The sequence below is a fragment of the Terrapene carolina genome, unplaced genomic scaffold, assembly GCF_002925995.2.
Source record: "Terrapene carolina triunguis isolate 2854851 unplaced genomic scaffold, T_m_triunguis-2.0 Scaffold247, whole genome shotgun sequence".
Classification (NCBI taxonomy): domain Eukaryota; kingdom Metazoa; phylum Chordata; order Testudines; family Emydidae; genus Terrapene; species Terrapene triunguis.
In genome coordinates, this window is record NW_020664598.1 from 11,534,388 (window position 1) to 11,559,302 (window position 24,915).

General features: G+C 45.5%; 1 protein-coding gene across 1 annotated transcript in view; it reads right to left on the reverse strand.

Moving 5' to 3' along the window:
• TBXAS1 (thromboxane A synthase 1) overlaps positions 1–12,035 on the reverse strand; it is a 335,034-nt gene extending 322,999 nt beyond the window's left edge. Inside the window, exon 1 of the mRNA XM_024211589.1 lies at positions 12,013–12,035. The gene's annotated coding sequence lies outside the window, so the exon portion shown is untranslated. The remainder of the gene's footprint in view (positions 1–12,012) is intronic.
• Between the last annotated feature and the right edge of the window lie 12,880 nt (positions 12,036–24,915).

Below are 24,915 nucleotides of genomic sequence, written 5' to 3' on the forward strand. Positions count from 1 at the left end.
ACCCTCCTGCACCCCAAACCCCTCATCCCCAGCTCCACACCAGAGCCCTCATCCCTCTGCATGTCAACCCCCTGCCCCAACCTGGAGGCCCCCCCCCCGCACCCCTCATTTCTGATCCCACCCTGGAACTCGCACCCCAGCCAGAGCCCTCACCCCCTCCTGCACCCCAACCCCCTGAGCCAGCCCGGTGAAAATGTGTGAGTGAGAGAGAGTGGGGAGAGCGAGTGATGGGGCGGGGGAAGAGATGACGTGAGCGAGGGCGGGGCCTCAGAGAAGGAGCGGGGCAAGGGTGTTCCGTTTTGTGCAAGTAGAAAGTTGGCAATCCTATAACCCTTCCCCATGAAACAGAACACCATCATATATAAACCATTCATCCCCAAAGACATTGCATGTGATTGGATATCTGTCACAGAGGTCATCTAGTCCAGGCCCCTATGGTAAGGCAGGACCAAGTAAACCTAGACCATCCCTGACAGGTGTTTGTGTAACCTGTTCTTAAAAACCTCCAACAACAGGGACTCCACAATCTCTCGAGAGCTTATTCCAGATCTTAGCTACCCTTTTTGTTGAAAAGTTTTCCTAAATTTCCCTTGCTGCAAATTAAGCCCACTAATTCCTGTCCTATCTTGACTGGACTTGGAGACAATTGATCACTGTCTTCTTTATAACAACAGTTTTCAAATACACCTCTACCTCGATATAACACGAATTCGGATATAATTCAGTAAAGCAATGCTCCGGGGGGGGCAGGGCTGCGCACTCCAGTGGATCAAAGTAAGTTCAATATAACGCGGTTTCACCTATAACGCGGTAAGATTTTTTTGGTTCCCGAGGACAGCGTTATATCGAGATAGAGGTGTATATAAAGGGCTATCAGGTCCTCCTCAGTCTTCTTTTCTCATGACTAAACATGCCCCATTTTTAACCTTTCCTCACAGGTCAGTTTTCTAATAATTTTTGTTGCTCTCCTCTGAACTCTCTCCAATTTGTCCATCTCTTTCCTAAAGTGTGGAGACCAGAATTGGATACAGAACTCCAGCTGAAGTCTCACCAGTGCCAAGTAGAACAGGACAGTTACCTCCTGGGTCTTACATACAGCACTCCAATTAATATACTCCAGAATTTTATTAGCCTTTTTTGCAATTATATCACATTGATGACTCATATTCAATTTGTGATCCACTATAATCCCCAGATCCTTTTCAGCAGTACTACCACGTAGCCAGCTATTTCCCCATTTTGCTGTTGTGCATTGGATTTTTCCTTACTAAGAGTTGTACTTTGCACTTGTCTTTGGTTTGAAATCAACAACATGAAATTCAACAATCTCCCATTTGTCAGTCATTTTGAATGATAATCCATTCCTCCAAAGGGCTTGCAACCTCTCCCTGCTTGGTGTCATCCACAAATTTTAGAATCATACTCTCTACTCCATTATCCAATAATAAAAATATTGGCTAGTACTGTACCCAAGACAAATCTCTGCAGGACCCCACTAGTTACGTCCTCCCAGTTTGACTTCAAACCATAACTACTATTTGATTATGGTTTTTCAATCAGTTGAACACCCACCTTACAGTAATTTCATGAAGACCACACTTCCCTAGTTTGTTTATGAGAATATCATGCGGGACTGTGTCAAAAGCCTTACTAAAATTAAGATACATCACATCACATCTACTGCTCCTTCTCGATCCCCTACGCTAATAACCCTGTCAAAGAAGGAAATTAGGCTGGTTTGGCATGATTTGTTCTTGACAAATCCATGTTGGCTTTTACTTTTAATCCTATTGTCCTCTAAGTGCTTACAAACTGATTGTTTAATAATTTGTTCCAGTACTGAATAATTGGTTAGGTACTGAAGTCAGGTTAACTGGTCTATAATGATCTGGGTCCTCTTTGTTCCCCTTTTTAAATGTAGGTGTTATATGTGCCCTTCTCCAGTCCTCTGGGACCTCACCCGTCCTCCATGAGTTCTCAAAGATAAATCGCTAACAGTTCTGAGATTGCTTCAGCTAGTTCCTCAAGTACTCTAGGATTAATTTCATCAGGCCCTGCCAACTGGAATACATCTAACCTATCTAAATATTTTTTACCCTGTTCTTTCCCTGTTCTGGCTTGCACTCCTTCCCTCCTTGAGGTTAATATTAATTGTGTTCAGTATCTGTTCACAATTAACCTTTTTAGTAAAGACTGAAACAAAATAAGCATTCAACACCTCACTTCTTGATGTCATGTGTTAGCAGGGACAGAGAGCTAATAAGTAGTGGACCTACACTTTCCCTTTGTCTTTCTCTTGCTCCTAGTGTATTTACAGAATCTCTTCTTATGGCCTTTTATGTCCCTTGCGAGGTGTAACATTTTTGTGCCCTAGTTTTTCTGATTTTGTCCCTACATGTTTGCACTATTCTTTTGTACTCAACCACTCTTTCCTGTTGAAGCTGTTCCCCTTTGGATAATTACTTAAAGGCTCACCGGGCCAGAGAAAGAGAGAATGAATGACTTATAGCCTGGAAGAAGACCCAGGATCCAGATCCCTTTCTGCAGTGACTCTTTATTTATACACCATGGAACAGCTTCAACAGGTGAGACTGGATGAGTACAAACTGTACCCCAGCTCAGTGATTACAGCACTCTTCTGAGAGGTGTGGTAGACTCCATTCAAATCCTCCCCCTCTCAGGCAGAGGGGTGGATTGAATCTGGGTCTCCCAAAGCCCAGGTGAGTGGACTAACCACTGAGCTAAAAGTTATAAGGTGGGCAGTACCATCACTACCTCCTCCTGTGGCCAGATTTTGAATAGGATCTCAGCCAGCTGGTGACCCCCAAGCATGTCTACTGAATCAGGCTTGACAGGCACTCTCCCATTTATTTTCCCCCAATTCATGGATCACTCTAGGACTTAGGCTTCCAGGCAGCTAGAGGGAGGCTGCAGCGTGCGTGCCCAGAGCCAGAAACATAGACACTTAGGAAACTTTCATCCTGAAAACTTAGGCACCAAGTGAGTTTAGGCACCTACAGTGTTCAACAGCAGCTGCGTGGGGGTTTTGTGGATCGCAGTGGAGACCAGGAATGGGACTTAGGTGCTTATACCCCAGTTTTAGGTGCCTAATTACATGTGTGGATCCAGGCTTAAGGTACACGAGTAAGGCTGGCCCTAAATTTAAGACATCTCAAACTGGTTGTCCAACAATTCTACAGCCAATGACCAGGTAGCTATAGTGCCCTAGTTGGTTTTTTTCCAAATGATTAGCAATACTTAGAGACCTATCTTGTATTTATAGTTACAGGATCCCTCCCTCAACTCTCTAGACTACAATTAAAAAACTGACAGTCTTCCCCTGTACCAAACAGAAAGGACTCCATTAGAGAGCGACTGCAGGCAGCCTACTTCAAAGTAGGACAGGGGTTCAGAGAGAATGAACCAATAATGATCGCTATTCCACAGACGAAGTACCTGTGTTTTTCGAGTTTGCCAGCAATAGAAATCCAAACTCTTATACAGTTCACAGTGCCCCCAACAAAAACAGTTCCACGTGCCTCAACTAAAGGAGTCACAGAAGCAAATAAAAGGGGCAGGGCAAGGCAAGAGGAATAGATGGGGAAAATCGGATTAGAACAGATTGTCACAGGGCACTGATAGGAGGAAGTTTATGTTAGCATCACCGTGTGCAGTCATCTGCAACCTGTTTCTGCTTATGGAAAAAGAAAATTGATCAGACCTTGAATTGAAGAACACAATTGCTTATTAGCCCATTGAAAAGAGGAAGAAATTGCAGGTACTGGCCACATGCAGCCTGACACTGACATACTGGAAATGGGCTGAATCACCAAGGCCTAGGGCAACCAAAAAGTTATTAATACTGAGGGTGACCAGATGAGGGGAAGAAAATATCGGGACATGAGTCCTGCCGGAAAAAAAAAAAAAAAACCCACAGTGCTGCCGGCGGATATCGGGACAAAATGTGTCCCAAACAAAGATCGGTCAGGACGTGGGACAGACACCGAAATATCAGGACGTCTGGTCACCCTATTAATACTTGGGAAATAAAAGTGCAATTACAAAGTACCTGGAAACAGCAAAACACACCAGCAAAAAAACCCAGTAGCAAAACACAGAATGAAAAGAGAACAGGGAGTCTGGAGCCTTTGATGAGTAGAAGGACCATTCTTTGGCCCCTTCGTTACATCATGTAGTATATACTCACACAAGAAGTTCCATTGATATAAATGGGTCTGCTCACATGAGTAATATTATTCAATGTGAATAAGGGTTGCAGAACTGGACCCAAGAAAGAGCACAGGCCAGATGTCCAACCCCAGTGATTCTAACAGCCACAACTGGAGGTAAAGCATGAATGAAGGGGAGAAAGAATGTATGATTGGCTACATAATGCAAACATGCTGCTATTCACCAGCCAAAGAGGGGGAATGATAACTCTAGAACTTCCGTCCAACCAGCACATGCTAAAATGGGTGAGTGGACTGGCAGAGAAAAGACCAACAGGGAAAGCATCTAAAAAAGTCATTGGTCTAATACTATTGTTACAGGAACTTTTTAAAGATCAAGAAGCCTGTAAACCACAGTGGCATGCTGTTATGCGATTATCCCACATGTATATGTTTAAAGGAAATGCTACTGCAAAAAGATTACATTCAACTGTAAGGTGTAATCAGGAAACTGTCAATTACTGTTCTTTTTTAAGCCTTTTTAACAATAGTCTGTTAGAGTCTATATGAGGCCGCAAAAGTAACTCCTTATTGCATTAAAAAGTTCTACTGGTGAATAAAAGACATGGGGAAATTTTCAAAGGCACAAAGTAGCAGATAGGGGCCTAACTCCCCTCAGAAATCAAGGGAAATTAGGTGCCTAACTGCTATTTGTGCCTTTGAAAATCTCCCACACAGTATATACTTCAAAAACAATGAGTGCAATGTGTAGACATCACAAGCTTTTAGACATGCATATACAATACAGAATAGTCACCACATTCTGTATTAGAATGGATACAGTTGCAGTAAGAAGGGGATGCGGAATAAATTCTTTCATACAGAGGGGCAAAGTCAGAGGTGACGCATAAAAGTACCATAAATTGGGATGCCCTTACGTTCACTTAGGCCCCGGTCCTGCCACACTTATACCTGTGCTTAACTTGATGCACCTCATATATGTCATGAACATAAAGTTAAGCGTTAAGTGTTGGCTGGGTGGGATTTAAGACTCCCTGAGGCCTATGGAAACCTGCTTACCAATATGTAACGGAGTCTCAGTTCTGATAGCTTAAACAGGAAAGAGCAGAAGATGTCAAATAAAGTAGGGGTGGCCTCCTTTAGCTTATTCGACATACTTTTCTTGCTGTAGTCCATTTTTTTGGCTCCTTTGCATGCCAGCTACACCAAAATAGAACTCATACTTGGGAGGGCTAGCCACTCCCACCACCAGGGCTCCACTTCTATTTTTAGTGCATTAGCGCCATCAGAACTAGCACAGTTACGTCTACTTGAGCTGGAAATCACACCTTCCGGCTTCATTGTGGACACGCCCAGAGAGTCCTAACTAATCCTGCTTCCCAGCAAATAGAAGTCATCCCTCCTCCTGGTGCAGTAGCCCTTAGGGATGGGATCCATGAAGGTACTTAGGCACTTAGACTCTAAGACTTGGGTACCTACGTGTCAGTTTTGGCTCCACTGCAATCCACAAAACTCCCGCCAAACCTTGCAGGTGCCTACACTCAGCACCTAAGTATTCAGAATAAAAGTTCAATAGGCCCTTTATTTCTGCCTCTGGGCATGGATGCCACTGCCTCCCTCCAGGCACCCACATGCCTATCTCCCACCTATGCCCCAGAGCAAATCACAAATCAGGAAAGACAAACGTTCGGCCACCTAAGTCACATGCAGGACCCAATGTGGTAGGCATGCTTAGAAGCTTCCTACCAGATTGGGTTCTAGTCAGAATCCAAGAGGAGGACATGGTGGTGGTCATAGTGTTGCTGCCCACCTTATAATTCTTAGCCCAGAGGTTAGAGCATTCACCTGGGACGTGGGAGACACAGATTCAATGCCCCCCAATTTAGCCAGGGTCTTTTACATCCCTAGTGAGTACTCTAACCTCTGGGATAAAAATTATAAAAGTAGGCACCACCACCTGCTCCTCCTGATGTTGTGTGTAGAGCTAGGCAGGCATTTAACTCACTCCTTAGGTGCATAAGCCACCTGACTCCAGGCAGTGGGTTCCCATTCATGGATTGCTAGCAGAAATAGGCACCTTCCAGTAGCCCAGACTGACGTCTGGTCTATACTACCCGCCTGAATCGGCGGGTAGAAATCGACCTCTCGGGGATCGATTTATCGCGTCCCGTTGGGACACGACAATCGATCCCCGAATCGGCGCTCTAACTCCACCAGGGGAGGTGGTAGTAAGCGCCGCCGACAAAAAGCCGCAGAAGTCGATTTTGCCGCCGTCCTCACAACGGGGTAAGTCGGCTGTGATACGTCGAATTCAGCTACGCTATTCATGTAGCTGAATTTGCGTATCTTAAATCGACTCCCCCCTGTAGTGTAGATGTACCCTCAGGCACCAGACAGAGGGGAAGGGTTTAGGACACACCCCTCTGGTCAGCATCTCCCATTGGCTAGCTGAGACAGTGAGCCACTTAACATGCTGGCTTTTGTGGATCACATTTGTAGACTGCTATCTCTTCCCATTCATTGTACAGGGAGCCGAGGTGTTTCACTCAGCTTTTTGGAATGCAGCATTACTCCTGTGATTTTCTAGGTGCCTGAAAGTTAGGCACCGTGATGCTCAGCATTGCAACACCTAAATCCTTTGGTGGCCCCCACGCTACCAGCTTCCCTAGCTGCTTAGAAGAGTACTGTTTATTGGTGGTGACTCTTCGCACAGATTTCATATTTAGAACCCTGATGGAGACCATCTTCTGGCCAGCCTGAGTCAGGGATTTAACTATATTCTTTTATTCACATATGACTATAAGGGGGGAGGGATAGCTCAGTGGTTTGAGCATTGCCCTCCTAAACCCAGGGTAGTGAGCTCAATCCTTGAGGCGGCCACTTAGGGATCAGGGGTAGGGTGACCAGACGTCCTGATTTCACCAATTTTGCTCTCCACTCCGACGCACAGGCGGAGCCCGGAGGGGCTCGCGCCCGACTCTGCCCCCTCCTTCCCCCATTGGATCCCTCCCCAAATCCCTGCGCCTCACTGCCCCATTGGATCCCTCCCCAAATCCCCGCCCTGGCCCCGCCTCTTCCCCAAACACACCGCATTCCTCCTCCCTCCCAGGCTTGCACTGATCAGCTGTATGGCGGCGCAAGCGCTGGAGGGAGGGGGTGACACCAGCGTGCGTGGCGCGGCCATGAAGAAGGTAGGGCCAGGGCGGGGATTTGGGGAGGACAAAATTGCTTGTTTGTCCAGCTTCCCGAGCCGCATGAAGGTGGGAGAGGCCGCGGGGCGTCCAGACCCTGCGCCTGAGGGGCAGAGCCGCCGCCCACCGGCCCTCTCCCCTGGGGCGGCTGGCAGCCCCCGTTCCTCGAGGGCTCCCGTGTCCCCCGGTCCCTTTGCCCAGCTGTTGTGTGTGCCGTGCCCTGCCCCGAACCCCCCGGGGCCGCAGCGCAGGGACGGGCGGGTCGGCGCTACAGGCCGTTCTTGTACGTGGGGACAGACTCGCCCCACGCGCAGGGCAACTTGGTGGGGTCACAGCGGCCGCAGGCTGAGCATGCCCCAGCCGCTCACTTCCTAATCCCGGGGTGCTCTGTGCTGCAGGGCAGAGCTGCCACCTGCCTGAAATGCTGCTGTCTGAGTGGGCAGGATTGCACCAGCTGGGCACCTTCCCCTACAGGGGGGAGGTGGAGATGAGGCAAGCTGGGGGGGCCCCCTCCGGCGTTTTTTTTTTTTTGCTTCGCCGCTCCCTCTCCTCCCCCGCATCCCGATATTTCACCTTTGTCATCTGGTCACCCTAATCGGGGGCAAAAATCAGTACTTGGTCCTGCTAGTGAAGGCAGGGGGCTGGACTCAATGACCTTTCGGGGTCCCTTCCAGCTCTATGAGATAGGTGTACATCTCTGTAAAGAAAAGTGGAAAAGAAACATTAGCAGCAAAGGAGCTCCCAGATGTAATAAAAGGAGTGGAACCAGAGAAAGACAGGTTTCAGAAGGGGCATATATTAGTGAGAGACCTGAGGCTCAGGGGTGTAACCAGAGGGGCTGCATCCAGAGAGAGGCAGAGCTGGAGTATGGAACACCAGTCTCGTGGTATGTTTAATAAAGCCTGTCTCTTTCAGCTCTGCCGCATCAATTATTGCTAACAAAACACTAGGCTCTTCTGCCCCAGTTAAGATTTAGCTGAATTAATGGTGAATAGTTCTTGGGAGCGGCAATGCGTCTAATGGCTACAGCAAACGACTGCAAGTGTAGTTTGCACTGAGCTCTATTCCTAACTGCCACCACTTTCCTGGTTGATCCAAGGCTAATTATTTAATATCTCTGGCCCAGATTTTCAAAGATATTTGGTCACCTATTTGTGCCTTAGCTCTGTCATCTGTAAAATGGGGGGGGAAATACCACCACGCACCTTGCTCTTTCAGATCTCTGACAGAGGAGCATCATTTCAAGTGTAAAATACTATTGTCCCCTTAATATGTAAAACACTCGTTAATTTTCCTGGAGCATGTGTGTACACTGAGGTTACTCCCCTTCATATGCAGTTACAGCTGTTTTCTAAATGCAACATTGTCCGTTCTCTGTCATGGTACAAGATTAATGAACTCTTTGTTTTAAAGACAGTTATACACCTCTGAAAACATGGGTTTATAATGGAAATACTCAGACAGTTAACTATAGCAGCACTAGCGGAAAGGGAAAAGAACTATAAATTCAGCTTGTTTTCCAGTATATCCATTGACAAGGTATGAATAATACATCTCTCTACACTTCCAACATACAGATGTATACATTACTCTTTCCTGTGAGGGTTACACTGAGCAACGTCTCTAAACCGACCATTCCAAAGGAGGGAAGGAAAGGGTTCAGAGAGAAACGTCTCTTACGTTACATTACAATCAGGACATAAACAGTGGTTGAAATTTACTAGTGTATACATTTGTGCTTAATTTTAAACACACACTTTTTTTGCGGGGAGGGTTGAGGAAGAGGGCTTGTATTTCCATGATCAATAGAAGGCAAGAAGTTATCCTTTATCCTCTTCTTTTATAATAAGAATTAGCAATTTGGATACAGTTCAAGCTTAAAAAAGTAATTCAAGTTGCATTAAAAAATAAATTTAAGCAGATACACACAATGAAATCAACTCACCAGCCACAGCAAACATATTGATCCTCTTGCATATCAGGCCTGGTCTCCAGCTACTAAGCACCCCCACCCAGGCTTCTGAACACAGCTTTGTTAACCAATTACTGTAGTTGCTAAAGCATGTTAATGACAAGCAGGCTCCAATCCATTTGGCAAATGAAAGACAAGCAAGCTAATATATTATCAATTGAACTGTGACATTGGGACATTTCTCTGGGTAGTAAGAGCAACCCAATATGGGCTTACATAATAAGGTTATACACATGTTTTATGATTTTTACATGCACTGGCAAAAACATACAGCTGCCTTTTCAGACAAGCATTTTGAGACATAGGGTAATAGAAAACCTGTGTCATTTCAAAAGTTCAGGATTTGCTTAATAATGAGGTAGTGGGGAGAGGACCTAGAGAAGACTGGGTTGCTGCTAATTTTAAGCCTTCTCTGCTGCAGTAGGAGACCTAGCCATTGTAGATAATAGGAATCAACCACAAGTACAGCTGAACATGGTTTGTCCTGATCTACACACCCAATTAAGCCATGTTTTGCTCCAGTTCAGCAACAGGTGATTTTTTTTTAAGTGTAGACAAAGCTTAAGAGTTAGATCCTGCTCTCCCTACTCAAGTAAGGTTCTCACTGGTTTCAGTTTTACTTGAGTAAGAACCATAGGATCAGGCTCCAAGTTTGTCTGAAGGGCATGTAGTGAAATTTAGTACTCCCAAATGAAAGCTTGTTCACATCCAAGCTATCCGTTTTTTCCAGGAAAAGAGCTTGTTTTAAATCACTGTGACACACAAAAGCCTTACAAGCATGAATAGCTCTTTCCTGGCACCTTAAAAAGGTACAATAATGAGGGTAAAGGGACTCAGCAAAGTAAGCATCAAACTGATGCTCTGGCTGCCTCTCTATCTTATTTTGGTGTGTAGCCTACTGAGCATAGCAGAGCTTCAGGAATTGAAAGGGTTTAGCCTTAAAACTGCATTTGATTGGGTAGATTGAATTGGCATCCAGGGTGTTTGACAATGCACGAGCAGTGAAACACCCAAAACACTGTGACTTTGTAGACAAACATTACCCACATATTTTATTATTAGTGTTGCTTACCTTGGCAATATTTCTTTAATGTATATGAGGTACTTAAGACTCAATCTTACCTACTTCCCACGCCAACCTTATGCTACTATGCTGTTTAACACAGAAAATAATTTAAGACATCAGAAATGTCAAGTCTATGATGTGTATAAAGGACTCTGAACATGAGAAGTACCTCACAAATTCTAAGCATTGGCTTGGCTTCTTTTCAGGTCATGGATTACTTTACACACAGGGAATTAATTTAATCCCACATCATTTTTTATTGCCACCTCTGCCATTTGTCCCTCATTTTAGGTCTGTCAGAGTTTTGCTGGGGCAGAGGGGGGAGGCTGGTGTTGGTTCTTTTATTCATGTTGCATTAATTCAAAGTTCATGAGTGGTGACAGTCCTGAAGCTTTGTGCCTTCTGCTTTCTCACAAGACATCTTTGGTAACTGTGTCAAGTATACAAGTCCCATCCACACGTGCCTCAGTGATCTAGAGGCACCAATTCTTGGAGCAGAAAAGTAATTCATTGTCAACGCCCTTCCAGCATTAGGCACCTCTCTGGAAATTAAGCATGAAGCTGCTTTATCACAGAGTTTTAAAGGGTGATATTTTGATCTTGGTAGAACTAAGGACTATCTATCTGTGTATTCTTTACTAATAATCAGGGCCTGTCTTCTCTGCAGCAACATTAATGATCCCATGCTATTTTTTCACCAGAGTAGGGATTTGCCCCAGTAACCCTAGCCAAATTTTCCCTTTTAACCCCACTGTTCTGCATAGTTCTGTGTGCCCACTGATTGCTGTCCTTCACACCAGAGGTGGCTGCACTACAGTGGTGCTGCACATATGCCTTGTGTAAAGCAGTTTGTGATCCTTCAGCATGAACTGATAAATATGATCAAAACATGAAAGACATCCTAGATACCAACTTGTCAGAGGACTAAGGCCAACATTTTCAGGAACATTCATTAACTGCTCATGCCTCAGCCACGGAGCACCCAACACCATCCCTTGTCTTCTCTCCATTGACTGCCTCTGCTGCTACTGCTCAGCCTTCCCAAGCAGCATCAGCATAAAACTGACATTTCTGGGGAGTTTCGCTGCCGCCCACATGATTCTGAACTGCAGCAGTATTGAACAGCCCCGACAATTTATCTTGGCTGCTGCACAAACTTATCAGAGACCGCAACAGCACTGGAACCATCAATAGATACAGGCAGATGCTACTGCATCACTTTACTCCAAGTTCATTTGGATGTTTCTAGTTCTTATGGTTGTGGCAATAAAGGTTTAAACACACACACACACACAAGCTTAAATTCAGCAAGCATTCATGGGATTGATCCCTGACACACCACAGCAAGCTTTGCTATCACAATAGGGAGTGGATTTTCCCCCTCAAACTCTTATTACTGTTAACCGCCACAAGGCAGGGGACCCCCCCAGTCCACAAGTGTCCTACCTGCTACATCTGCAAACATTTTCCCACCCCAACAAAATAAGATGATTGCCCAAACTGAATGAAATGCCACAGGCTCTTAGCTAGAAAACACAATACAAAAGCCACCAAAGTGAGCTCTAACCCCAGCAAAGTCTAGCACCTCCTTACCTTTAAATCTCTCCCATGTGGCTCTCATCACTTCCTGTTTGACTTGTTATCAAGCAACTGCATCGTGACATTCCCGAAGGGAGTGGTGGAGAATGTAGTTCGGCCTCCCTCCAAAGGGACAGGTGCTTGGAATCTGACCTCAGCTGAGCAAAAAGGGGAAGCAGCAATAGAACTACCTTTCCCAGAACCCATGCGGCAGACCACATTCCTCCCCTTTTCTCTGTTCCCTGCACAATGGATTGTGGGGATTGTAGTTGCCGCTCTACAGACAGTGCTCGTCCGCGACAGTAAAAGGGTCAGGGGCCGTGACATCCCAGGATTGAGTCCAATGCACTTGTTGGAAAGCGGGGTTTCATGTTTTGCTTTGTGGAAGAAATCAAAACATGTTACAACGTGGTGAATTGGAATTGAATCCCCCACCCCAATGTATAAAAACTACAAGACTGCAAAATAATTTTTCACCCTTAAATTCATTGCAGGAAAATATTAATATCTTTGGGGGGGGGGTGCAAACAGGTATTGCAAAAAATTAAATAAAGAGGACTGGATTTTAATGTTCCCATGCGTTAATGTGTTGAAGGGTGTCTTCTTAATTATGCCATCAGGTCCTAGTCCTAGAAACACACACAGGTCTAACTTTATCCCTCCTAAAAATCAATGGGTCTACTGCTCAGCTGTTTAAAATTAGCATGTGCAATAGCGCCATGCCCGTGCATACAAAAATCATGAGTGAGGACACCCCCCCCCCCAAAAAATCACAAGATTAGCTTTAAAATCATGATAAAAAATGCTGGATTGTTATTATTTGCCTTCTGGCTTTTGTGCCTTTAAGGATCACACGTTGTAGCTCCTTGTCTGCAACCAGGGGGTCTAAAAACTTCCTTTCTTTGAAAAATAGAAGCTGAGAGTCTTATGTGATCACAATGCTCAGAAGCTCAGATATCAACAAAAATACCAAATATCATGAGACTCATGATAAAATTGCAAGAACTATTAGTAATGCTGCATGGAAGAGGCTGCACTGTTGGGGACTAAATTCTTGCTTTTTTAAACACAGGGGGATAGATTATGCAGAGCAGATCATTCTGTTCTCTTCAGACTTCAAGCATTGCTTCCTAGCATTATGCACAATTTAGGGCTAAACTTTTCACACAATAATTAGTAATTACAGGCAGGTAATTTTAATGATACAACTTGGGTGATTAATCTAAAATTTACCTTCTGTTCACAGTATACTGAAAGCTCTAAAGTTTTGACCAGGTTTGGCTGCTTGCATACCCACCAAAAATGTGAACAATGAAATGAATGTACAACCAGTCAGACAAATGCCTTCTAGACCAGTAGGCATTGAAGATTATGATGTATGTCACTTGGAAGGTAAATTTCCCTACATTTGCTAGAAAGTCTCAGTTTTGACCTAGGGCTTTTCTGCTAAAACATATTAACAATCTGTGTACAGATAATAAAACTCAAGAGTATGTTCTTTTGGAAAATTACTAGAATTTTAATTATTTACAAAGATTGCTTCAATCAGCACAAGACACAGTTATCTCTAAAATATAATTTACACTGAAAATACCTTTTTTTCCCCTTGCACCTGGAGCTCCATGATTGTTGGACTGGAGAGCCCAGTAAGATCTTGCTGAAAGCACGGGAGAAGTTGTTTTTAAATATAAATGTTTTATTTTGTTTTTTGTTGCTACAGTTCGGTAGCATTTGATGACTGACAGAGCTATGTCTTATATAAAAAACGTAAGAAGGGTTTTTTGTGAACATGATGGATTATCACTTAGGCTCAGATCCACAAAGGTATTTAGGGTCCTAACTTCCACTTACTTCACATTAGAAGCCTAAATAAATTTGTGGATCTGGGCCTGACTCTTTTATGTATTACATTACGCCCTCATCCTACAAAGACTTACACACATGCTTAACTTTTATGCCCTTTAAGCAGTCCTATTGAAGTCAGTGGGGCTACTCACAGTGCAACATGGGGATCTTATTCTCATGATCTCTTCTTCTTGCTGTTTCCCCAAATAAAATAGTCTCAGTTATCCCCCCACAGCCAGGGACAAACCTGCAGAAACAGGCTCTGGGGGAGGAAATCTGTGTGTGGCTCCCCTAGCAGAACTCTTCCCCTATTGTTCCACTGCTGTAGGGGTCTATAGGAGGTGAAAGCCATCCACACGGAGACCCTGTCACTACACACTGGTTCTTACCCAGGGTGCTCTCCTCCCAGCCCCCTGACAACGTGGTTGACTCCAGGGCACCTTGGACCATCTTTACATCATTTCCTCTTGCGCAGACACTGTAACACCCAAATGCCCTCTGTGAGGACTGGAGGGGGGAGAAAATGGTGCTGAGAAGGCAGTTGACCCCTACCTTGCACACAGAAAGGAGAAGGGAGATCCATAGTAGAGGCTTTGGAAGGGAAATAACTTAGTGCTAAGTATGCCAGAGCTAAAACCACATCATGCCTTTCACATGGGTGCCTTCTCATCTCTCACACACAATATAGTATGGGTCCCTACAGCAAGGAGTCGGGCTGATTAAATGTGATATTCAACTGTGTAATTCACTTCCCATTTCTGAAGGGGGAAGGCTCACTCAGATGGCTCCTTTAAAATCCTGGAAAGCAGAAAAAAAATCCTGGAAGATAAAGGCAAAACAATGACCTTACAGAGTGCTCCACTCCCTGCTGGAGAGTATTCGTGTGAGTGCTCAGACTTTCTTAAACATGCTGAAGTCCCAAAAGACACCACTGACTAATTCTGCTAGCCTTCCTCACTTCCACCCTACTCTCCCAACCAGCCCTATGGATTTCAAGGAGATCACGGATCCAAGGTTCTACTTACCAGGAATGAGGGGAGCATAAACAGACCTATAATTAGTAGAGCACCTTGGAATGTAGATATATAAACATTTGATCCTTTTTCACCAAGTACAGAAGGGCTTGTGGGAGGACAGCTCCTCCTCCTCTGCCTAAAGGGATAATTCCCTCCCCTGAGCTTGGGGAAGCTCAGCTCCTTTTCCTGGCTCTTACTGAGAGGTAGAATGAAGACTCAGTCAGTAGGCAGGAGACTCAGAAGTGGAAATAACAGGAGGAGGCTTCAAACCTTTCCTGGCCGGAGGTGGAGGAGCACTGGCACTTGATGGGGAGTCTCCTATCTGCATCTACTTCTGCTCTTCCATAGGAAGATGGTTCCCTTCCCTTCTAGGAAGGCAGAGGGGCAAAGAGGTGCACTGGAGTCCATTTCATCTCGCTCTCTTCATGATAAAAGGGAAAACCTACTACAGGCTTTGTTTCCTTTAGCAGAATCCAGGGGAAACAGCATGTGCCCTCCCCATAATGGTGGGTGTGGATGGGAACAGGGTGGGGAGGATGCATGCGAGCTCAAGGGTTGACCCTCTCTACACAACTCTATACTCTGTGCCTGCAGAGACACAAACACACCCTCCCTTTATTTGGCTGGGTATGGGTCTGCTTGCGGACATTTCCCTTGACCCCATTTCCACCATGACATGACCCTTCACACAAGATGAGGCAATGTCACCACCTATGATGACATACTGCCACCAGAATTGGTGAGCTTACCCTCACCTTATTTAGATCTGCTTTAACCATTGGTGCTGAGCCAACATCCTCATAAACACGTGTGCTTTCATATCAGCTGGGCAAGTTAGTGCTGCTGAGCCTTGGGTGACCAGATTTCCAAAACGAAAAACCAGGACAACCACATGGCAGTGAGGAGGGAGCAAGGTAGGATGAAGCAATCTAAGTGTCTTGGACATAGTAAAAGTTGATGGAGAAAAAAACAAACAAACAAATAACCCCCAAGCCCTCAACCCTCCCCACAGCTACTACCCTGGCTCCCTCACTCTAGTACTGATTCCAACTATCCCAAGCCTTGCTGCAATGGCTCCTCTGCTAGTCTGCTCCACATAGGTTCTGAAACCACCCTCATCACCATAGCATGTGAGAGCCTTCCAATAGCCATTAAGTGACTAATATCTGTCACCTGTGGTTTGTTCCCTCTCTAAGCCTCTCCCTGGGGGAGAATCACATGTGCAAGCACAGGTGGCTGCTGTGCCTCCCCAAATAGCCTGGTGTGGTCCTGCCCATGATCTGCCCCCCAGACCCCTTTCTGCAGTTCCCGGCGCTCTGCCCTGGCCCAGGCTAGCTGGGGCTGGCCGGCCTACCTGCTGCAGGGACTTGGGGTGACTGGCGCTGGGGCTGTGCTGCCCGGTGCATGGGAGCTGGGGGCACTGCAGCCGTGCTGGGAGCTGTGTTGGGGGTGCTCTGGGATCCTGCAGAGGAGGGGGGTGGAGCCTTGGGCACAGGGGGAGGGGCCAGGGGCTAGCCTCTCCCAACAGCCAGGTCACCCGCTGCCCATGTGTGCAAGCTAGTGTTTTGTCTTGATTTGGGGTTGGGGTTTTTCTTAATGTGTTTGTGTTAGAGTAGGCCAGGCTGAACTTGCTCTTGGAGCAGATGGTGGTGTGGTTTTTGATGGCCTTTAATTTCAGGCAGTGTTTGTTCCACGGTCTTCATCTGCCCTCCCTCCCAAGGAAGTTCTGTCTCCTGCACAGAGGAGCTTTGCCCTGGGGGTAGAGAGTTGCATTTGTGCCTGCTGAGCAGAGTTGTTAGCCACAGCCCCCATCCTAGAGGTTTAGGCAATCTTTCGAATGTGCTGTGCCCAGGCAATAGAGTGCCTTAAAGATATGGACTGAGTCCATGAACTTGACTCAGTATTCTATAGAAGGCCAATGTAGACAGCTCTGAGGTGCTCATGGTAGCCCACTACCCTCCTTATGCCTTGACCCTCCCTACGTAGGTTTGAGGTTGAAACTCAACCTTATCTATAGAAGACTTTAACTATCACAGCCATTAGTCTGGTATAATATTACCTAGCAGACTTCAGCAGTCCTTGAGTGTATAGCTAGGAGGGAGGGGTTCTTTAACCTTACAGGTGGGATTTTCAGGAATGTTTAAGTGGCATGACTTTCAATAGGGATTATGTTCCTAAATCACATGAATGCCTTTTGCAAATCTCAGCCCCATGAATAATGTATGCTTTGCAAGTTAAGGGTCTATCCTCTCCTGGATAGCATGTCCCAAACCCATTGTGTAATTCCCACAATGGGAGTGCCAAGGGCACATCTAGATGGACGAGGAATGAGGGTGGGGAGAGAACAGATCCCATGGTCTGTTTGAGGTTGGCTATATCTGATCCACCCACAGCGTGACCTTTCTCTGGGTGAGATTCTGCTTCCCTTATTCCCGTGGAGTAGCTTAGCTGTTTTCAGTCGGCCGATTAAGGCACTCCGCAGCATAATTAATGGAAATATCCCATCTCCTAGAACTGGAAGGGACCTTGACAGGTCATTGAGTCCAGCCCCCTGCCTTCACTAACAGGACCAAGTACTGATTTTTGCCCCAGATCCCCACCTCAAGGATTGAATTCACAACCCTGGGTTTAGCAGGCCAATACTCAAACCACTGAGCTATCCCTCCATAAGAGTCTATATAGGTATTGTTCCCCACATGCAGTAGCATTTTTGGCAGAGGAAACCAGTGCTGGGGTTTACAATCAACCAGAATGTGGTGCAAATACAGTGCTAATTTGTGCCTGGCTTGGAGCAATTTGACAGAATCAAAAACTGTTGCAGCCTCCTTTGCTGTGGGAGGTTTGCAGGTCACTTCAGTATGTATGCCATTTTCTTTCCCAATTGTTTTCGAGTTGGCTTGCATTATTCTGCCCTTTGGAAAAAGTGCATTAGTTTTTCCCAAAGGAGTGGGAATATTTTCATCTTTTTTCTTAAAAAAAAACAACAACAACAACAACAACAACAACAACAAAAAAAACCCCAAACAGTTCTTTTGTTTGTCAGAAATGTGACTGTCACTATCATTATTTAAGACATCACCCTGTGTTATGGCCACAGGGGTGAATGCAAGCTTTTTAAATGGAAAAGTGCACCACTGTCTCATTTGCTTAATAATGGTCAACACATTTAAAGTCAAAATCTAGCTAAGCAGTTCTTTTATGTTCTCTGACTGCTGCACTGGTGTCACTTACTTTCTTTTGTTGTTGAAAAATCAGAGATATAGAAAATCTTAAATGTCATGTCTGAAAAAGAGCAGCAAGAAATTGACACACGAGTTACATAGCATCTTTTCCTCTTGTGGGAGAGAAAGAGGCCCTGCAACAAAAAATGCCATTTGACTGACTTGTTTGACCCATCTGCTAGGTAGGCAATAAGCAATAGCATTTTATTGGCTTTTTATGGGGTATTAAAAATCTAAAGAAGCCAAGTTTTCTCATGGATAAAGTAAAATATTAAAGGGCTTGAACAGAGACACTGTCTGCATTGAAGTGACCTCACACTAATTGACAGTGTGTGTGTGTGTGTGACAGAGAGACATTCTTTGTTTCAGTTCCATTACAATTCTTTCAAATATTTATTTCTGGAATGTAAATTCTGCTGAAAACTGAGGACTTTGCTCTGAAAAAGCATACAGTTACCTACCACTGGTATCGTTGCTCAGTGAATATCCAAGTCCTTTTTGGAAAAACAAAAGGATTCAGTTCTATAAACAAGTCCCTGCATTGAATTATATATATATTTTTTTAAAACCTTGTGACTCCTGGTTGAACTACTGCTCTGCTATGTGTGAGCTGAAGTTCTGCAGAGCTAGTGAGAAGCAGAAGCACTGGTAAAATAAATTGGTTACAAACAGTGGAAATAGTCTAGCAGTCACATACAGAAATATGTGGCATTAGGTATGACTTTGTTTTCAGATCAGTTTGTTCTTATTTATCTTTATTTTGAATGTAAAACATTAATAAGTTCCTTAACAAGATTGGAGGGGGGAAAAAAACATTGGTTGATCGCCTTAATCCCAAGAAAATAGAAAAAGTTCTCAAATTGCTGGATGAAATAACAAACCAGAATCAGTTTATATTTTTTACATGGCTATGAGAGCTTTTCTTCTTGATTATTTCCAGACAGCAGAAGGTTATTAAATTCCACCAAGGAAAAAAAATCCACATTTATGAGTTTTATTGAAATAAAATGTATTTTTGGTCCTCAGTACGTTACCAGTATTATGAAAAATATTGTTTGTCAAGGAGGATGTACCAGAGCCACACATCCTATCCCCCTGGCATATTGAAAGGGAGTTATCATGCAATCAGTCTGAGGAAACTGCATTCGTGGAGAGTTAAAATGTATGTAGAACAGCATGTGTATTTCTAGAGCCCAAATGCAGATACTTGTGTCACTTTAAAGTCTATTGTCATTTCAAGGCTATAAATAGGCTTGGCAGGATTAGATTATTGGAAGGATTAGATTAGGATCAGTGTCAGTAGTCATCTGTTCCATCCCCTTACACACCAATGTCCAGAGAGAAAGTTTTTTAAATGTTGTAAAATGTTGCGCAAGATGTTAACAAGAATATAATGCAAATAAAGCTCAGGGCTTGGGGAGGATAAATACTACAGACCCAGATTCACAAAGGTACTTAGGCACCTAACTTCCACTATAGTCAAGGGGAGTTAGGCACCTGAATACCTTTGTGAATCTGTGCCTTTGTGCCAGCAGTTTAGGGGCACTGTCACAAAGCTTATTCAGTGCCCTGTGCCTCACGGGCTAAATCTCCCCCTTTCTCTTCCAGGGGCATTTAGGTAAGAAGGAACAGGAGTCAGGAAAGGGTTAATAAAATTGAAAGGGTTGAAATTAGAACTGCCTTGCAACACCAAGGAAAGGCGTGTGCCTGCAAGGGCAGGTCTGAAAAGAAGGAAGTCCTCCGAGTACACACAGGAGCTAGATGTGGTGATGTATGGCTTGGGTGGCAGGAGGTTGGGTCACCTGGCATAGTAGGAAACCAGAGAGCCCAGGGCAATAACCGAAGGCTGAACCCAAAAGAGAGTTAGCAAGAAACTGAGAGACTCTTTGTGTAGGGAGCCTGAAACAGGGCTCTGCGAGGGCCCAGCTTTTTAAAGGAATTTTGGTGCTTAAATCTAGGGTTTAGGCACTACTGTGATCCACAAAACTCCCACTCAGCAGTCACCTAGCCCTGTAGGCACCTAAACTCACTCGGTGTCTAAATTGCCACTGTAGGAGTTCCCTCAGTGCCGAAGTGTCTGCCTCTGGGTACCATCTGCACAGTGCTGCTTCACGCTCAGGGGTTCTCAGGACAAAGTATTTGGTGGCCTCAAAGCGCGGCCACCAACTCGTGCTGGTGGCCGCACTCACGCTTTTCCTAAAAACTTGCTTAATTAGCTTTAGGAAAAACAAATAAATATGCACATATACACGTCCAAATCATTGTAATTTATTTAGTGCTCACTAGTCAGTCTGTTGTGAAAAGTGATATTAACAAACACACAAGTATCACTTTTCACAGCAGGCTTACGCAGCCCGCACAAGTGCAGGGACAAATTGAGCCCTGGCTGGGAGTTAGGGGGAGGCAGCGAAGACCGAGGGTGATGGGGGTGGGTGGCTGGGGGAGGCAGTGAGGGGCCAGAGCCTGAAGCCCCACTGCTGGGGGAAGAAGCCCAAAGCTGCGCAGCTGGAGCCTGGGCCCCGCTGCTGTGCAGCCTGAGGCCGGGGCTGGATCCCAAAGCCCTGCAGCCAGAGCCAGTTGCCTGCCACTAGGGTGACCAGATGTCCCGATTTTATACGGACAGTCCCGATTTTTGGGTCTTTTTCTTATATAGGCGCCTATTACACCCCACCCCCGTCCTGATTTTTCACATTTGCTGTCTGGTCACCCTACCTGCCACCCCAGGGCTGAAGCCCAAAGCCTGAGCCCCACTGCTTCTGGGAAGGTGGGGAACTCACTGGCTGCCTGCTCCTCCAGCATTGTGCTCCAGGTGTCTCTGGAGGGGGGCAGGGCAAACCCTTGCTGGCGGCCCCAGCAACCAACACCAAGGCAGTGCATCCAGGAGCAACAGGGAGGGGGAGTGGCTGCTTCTCCCCTCCCCCAATCACAGCCCAGGATTCTGTGGCCACAAGAAAAGCCCCAGGTGGCCACATGCTGCCACGGTGGCTGTATTTGAGAAACGCTGCAGCACCTGGACACTTACCCCCTGCCTAATGACCAGTGCAATCCAAGAATGGGGAGAAGATAGGGGTTTGCCCACCTGTAGGAATACAGGCCCACCTTAGACTTGAGTGAATTCTGGGTTTAAATTGAGTTTAGACGTCATCATGAGCAATGGGCCCAAAGCACATGACCAAAAAGAACGAAATCACGAGAAAGAAGGTTTGTGTTTAACATGCCCTTGACATGCCAGTTTTCTCTTATTTAAGGTTTGAGTTGAGAAAACATGGATAATTGGATGCCAGGTACAGTATATGATCAGATCTGGTAGCCCTTTTGTTGCCATCTCTCACAGATCTGAATAAATGAGTTTTCTTCTACTTTCCACTATTGCATTTTACTTCATCAGGAAGCATCTGAAGTGGCCCTGGTTTATAGCACAGAATGCAACAGCCTGCTTACTGAGTGGCACTTCTGACACATTACACCTGTGTCTAGTGATCTATGCTGCCTTCTGGAAGAAGTTTAGGTAGGGTGACCATATTTCCCAAAGAGAAAACTGGACACCCCAGCCGCTCGACTGAGGGGCTCCCCCCTATGCTGTTGTCCGGTCACTGTACCCCTGCGGGGGCCCCCCAACGTGAGGCTGTTGCCTCCTTGTTGGAATCCTGTGGGGGAGGGAAGCTCTGAGGAAGCTGTTGCCTGGTTGCTGGAACCCGGGCAGGGGGGCATGCTGGAACACTGCTTCCCCCCCAACCTCCAGTCCTGCCTCTCCCCTGCGGGGGGCTGGCATCTCCATTCACCCCCTCTGCATCGCATCCTACTCTTTGGACAAAAGTTGGCATTTGTCCTGTTTTTTCTTGCCAACTGAGCAAGTCAGCAAGAGCAAAAGGGACAAATGCCTCTTTTTTGGGGGGGGAGGGGTCAGGATGGCCAGGAGGACAGGGCTTAAAAAAGGGACTGTCCCGGTCCAAAACAGGACGCATGGTCACCTTAAGTTTAAGGGGTTTGGTTTTGACTTTAAAAGCCCTGAATGGTTTTGATCTTGGCTATGTGAAAAGCCACCTCTCTGCTCACCTAATGCAATGACACCTGCTATAGCTGCAGTACTCATGCGTCCAGCCTCTTGGTTAAAATGGGAAGGAAATAGTTACAGGGGTTTTTCAGTGAGGGACTGTGAAATCTCCACTATACTTTGGTCTGAGACAGCCTGCATTTGTTGGCTTTCAGGCCTATCCATTTCCCCAGGCTTTCCTGAATGGGGTGGAACTGGGGTGAAGGGGAATCTTAATTGCAGTGGGTGGGGAGGATTTTCCTCCTTGTGGCTATCAGATCCAGCTAAGTTTAGAATGTGTTTACAGTCATGGATGGTGCCCGGAGTTCAGCTAGGAGCTTTTATCACATTTAACTAAATACTCTTGGCCATAGGCTAGCCTTGAAAAGAGAAGAGAGGAATGCCCTATATACTGAATCCAGTAAGCTTGTTTGTAGTAACTTCTTCACCAATGCTACCCAATGACTGGAGTAAAAAATAGCAAGGACAAACAATTCCCATCACTTTCCTTGGGTGTTTTCCAAAGTTTACTTTCACTCTGCAGCTGAAGAGAGCTTTCCTACATATATATAAGAAATCAATGTTTATATTTTTGTCCTCATGTCACCATTTCCCCCTTCCGTTTCCTTTGGAAAATAAGGGATATTTTTTGTACTTCTCCCTCACAGACTTTTAATTTCTTTTTTTAAAAATGTCTCTAGGTTGCCCTGTTTTTCAGATGCAAGATTCAGCTCCATTGTCCGTAGCTTTCACTCAGACACTTTCCCTTTCCTCCTCTCCTTCAGTTCTGCTCACTCCTTCCCTCTTGCTGCTCCTCACTTAATTAGTTATTTGTAATTATTTCTCTCTTTATGTGGACGAGTATTTTTCCTTGGAAGCTGCTGCCTGATCCTTTGGAGTCAGTGTAATCTGATTCCAGCCCCTGTGCAAATCTATTGGCGTCATGCAGCTTGGCTGCTGCAGCCCTGAGCAATCAACTGGTAGAATCATCGGGCCAGCTCAGCCCTGAGCGCTGACTAACTCCGCTTGCTGTACGCGGTGTAGTTGAACTTTAACAGAAGTTGGTCCAATAAAAGATATTACCTCACCCACCTTGTCTCTCTAACTCCACTTGCTGTCTGCCCTGTGTAGCAACAGTCAAAAGCAACCAGAGGACCCACCTGCCACGGACAATTATACAGAATCTTATTTGACAACAGGCAATTCTTATCCTCTTTGTTCTTACAAGAATGATCGGCTCTTCCAAAATAGTCAGCAAATAGAGGCTGAGAGTAGAAATCCAAAAGCACAAAGAGCACAGCCTACTAGTTAGTGCAAGGGTATGGGGAGCAGGACTCCTGCGTTCTATTCCAAGCTTTGTCATTCATTTGATGTACGGCACTAGGCAAGTCATTTAACTCCTCTGAGCCTTTGTTTCCCTATCTGTAAAATGGAGCGGAACCTGTCATCAGCATGGATGCATGTCTCCTGGAATGGTGGTTGAAGCATGGAGGGACATATGAATCTTTAGCACATCTGGCACGTAAATATCTTGTGATGCTGGCTACAACAGTGCCATGGGAATGCCTGTTCTCACTTTCAGGTGATATTGTAAACAAGAAGCGGGCAGCATTATCTTCTGCAAATGTAAACAAACTTGTTTGTCTGAGCGATTGGCTGAACAAGAAGTAGGACTGAGTGGACTTGCAGGCTCTAAAGATTTATACTTTTTTTATTTTTGAATGCAGTTATTTTTTGTACATAATTCTACATTTGTAAGTTCAACTTTCATGATAAAGAGATTTCATTACAGTACTTGTATTAGGTGAATTGAAAAATACTATTTCTTTTGTTTTTTTACAGTGCAAATACTTGTAATAAAAATAAATATAAATTGAGCACTGTACCCTTTGTATTCTGTGTTGTGACTGAAATCAATATATTTGAAAATGTAGAAAACATCCAAAATATTTAAATAAATGGTATTCTATTATTGTTTAACACTGTGATTAATCACGATTAATTTTTTAATAGCGTGATTAATTGCGATTAATTTTTTTAATCGCTTGACAGCCCTAGTTTGCAGCAAACCAACCCCTAAAGGTCTCAGGGCCTTCCCCAGGTTCTATTCCCAGTGTTTAACCAAAATAATAACCATGGCAAAATGAGAACACAAGCCCCTGGCCTTTGAGACACCCAACCAGGTGAGTATTTTTCCCATGTCTCTCTTCAACCCCTTCTACTCTCCAGTAGAGACACTTTTATTAAGGAAATAAGATCAAAGTGCTCTTAGTGGGTCCTCCATTAGTCACAACTACCCTCCTTCCTCCCACAATCAGTGCAGATGGAGGAAAGTAGCTGTTCCATAGGGTTACCATATTTCAACAATCAAAAAAGAGGACGGGAGGAGCCCCGCCCTAGCCCTGCCCCCGTCCTGCCCTAGCCCCGCCCCTGCCCCTTCCACTCCCTCCCACTTCCCGCCCTCCTCAGAACTCCCAACCCTCCCCCCCACTCCTTCTCCCCTGACTGCCCCCTCCTGGGACCCCTGCCCCTAACTGCCCCCCAGGACTCCACCCCCTACCTAAGCCTCCCTGCTCCTTGTCCCCTGACTGCCCCCTCCTGAGACCTTCCCCCCATCCTAACTGGCCCCCTAGGACCCTACCCCCTATCTGTCCCCTGACTGCCCCAACCCTTATCCACACCCCCACCCCCAGACAAACACCAGGGACTCCCACGCCCCATCCAACCACTCCCCACCCTCTGACAGCCTCCCCCCAGAACTCCCGACCCATCTAAACCCCTCTGCTCCCTGTCCCCTGACTGC